We start from the raw sequence: 1,715 nt of genomic DNA on the forward strand, positions 1-1,715 counted from the left end.
AGATGATCTCATTTGCTTCCCGGCTAACTAATTTCTACAGTACATTAGATGAAAATTAAGGGAAAGTATTGAATCAAAAAAGAAAATATGAACCACAAAACTATGAAGAAAAATGTATTCTGGGTTTAATAATCTTTTAACACGTTCTTCCTATGTCTTTGATCCTCACGTAAACTCTCTGTTGGGACTTGTTAGTTGCCTCATTGTTTCCAAAGGGAGTGTAAATCAGATTCCTGTCACTCCACCCTGGTCAGACACGTAAGTCCCCTCACTCCTTTTTAAATTCTCTGCACTTGTATATACATGACAGGGATATTTGTTTCGTACAGGTTTACTGGCATTTGGGCTTACTGGGACTTTTTTTGTTTGCATGTGTAACTATATTTTAAAGTATGAATTCAACTTCTTTAATGCTTAAGGTTCTATTTCGTTTTGAGTAAGTTTTGAGGAAATATTTACATTTAATATGTGAAGAAATATAGAAATCTAGAAAACTGTTCTGTTTCAAATTTATGTGGGTATAACACTGTTCACAGCACTAAGATTTCCATGATGGCTGTCCTCTCACTTTTTCATTTTGCAGATTCTCCGTGTCCTCTGAGGGTTATGGAATTGTATCTCATTGTTATTTCTTTTTTTTTTTTTCCCACACCTTAACAAAATGATTTATTTATTTATTTATTTTTTCTCATTGTTATTTCAACTTACATTTTCCTGATCACCAATGAGATTGAACATCTTTTTGACATTGTCTGATTTATCTTCCACATCTCTTAAGCTCTGCCACACACACTATTAGCTGGTTAACCCGACAGTCATTCCCAACCTCTTCCTTGCTGGTTTCCCACTAAAGAGGCTGAAAAATGTTATACCCTCAAATGCCTTGCAGCTGGGGTGACCTTGAAACAGAGCACTGCCAGGGAGCTGCAGGAACCCTAAAAATCCTTTTGCTTGCCTTATCAAAGAGGAAAGGTGTGAGGCACTTGCCCTACCACTTCCCCTTCCTCCTGACTTGCAGGTAGAGCGATGGCTGAAGCCCGGCAGTCTCGATCAACCATAGAGGAACCAGTGCGGGACAAAAACCAACAGATTCAAGATAGAGAAGAGACACTCTGGGATCCTTAATTACAACACTAAGAGGTGAACCAATCCTAAAACTACGTCTGAACTTCTCATTAAAAATAATTAACATCTTTATGGTTTAAGCAATTGTTAGTTGGGTGTTCTATTTCTAGAAGCTGAACATATACTAACTAATAAAACACCTCTATTATATTCTGTATTTTGTAATGTCTCTGTTTTAGGTTCTGGGTAATTTCATTATATTTGTTTTCCAGCTCAGTAGTTCCCTCTTCTGCTGTCTCTAATGAGTTTGGCAACCCATCTCATGTTTTTAATTCCAAATTTTCATTTCTAGAAGTTTTATTTGAATCTTTTTATGAATCTCTTTTTTGATAGTATCATGTTCCTTCCTTATGGTTTCTATTCCTCCTTTCATATCTTTAATATGTTTAAATGTCGTCTTTTTGTAGTCTCCTTCTTACTTATTATCCCAAGTTCTGGTAGATAATCCTCTTGTTTGTCGTATCTGCTGAATAGCTCAAACAAATCATTTTCCTGAATGTCCTGTAATTTTGGTTTCTGAGCATATTTTCAGTAGCCATGTACTACCAGCCCAGACGCTTCCTGCACCAGAGATAGAATAAGCCAAGGGC

At 36.4% G+C, this 1,715-nt stretch overlaps 1 protein-coding gene across 1 annotated transcript in view; it reads right to left on the reverse strand.

The window, feature by feature from the left end:
* Positions 1-1,715, reverse strand: part of LOC103581430 (cytospin-B-like) — a gene marked incomplete at its 5' end in the record, with an annotated part of 27,553 nt that overhangs the window by 12,457 nt on the left and 13,381 nt on the right. The gene's annotated exons all lie outside the window — the stretch shown is intronic.

Source organism: Galeopterus variegatus, unplaced genomic scaffold, assembly GCF_000696425.1.
Source record: "Galeopterus variegatus unplaced genomic scaffold, G_variegatus-3.0.2 Scaffold13030, whole genome shotgun sequence".
In the NCBI taxonomy this organism is placed as follows: Eukaryota; Metazoa; Chordata; class Mammalia; order Dermoptera; family Cynocephalidae; genus Galeopterus; species Galeopterus variegatus.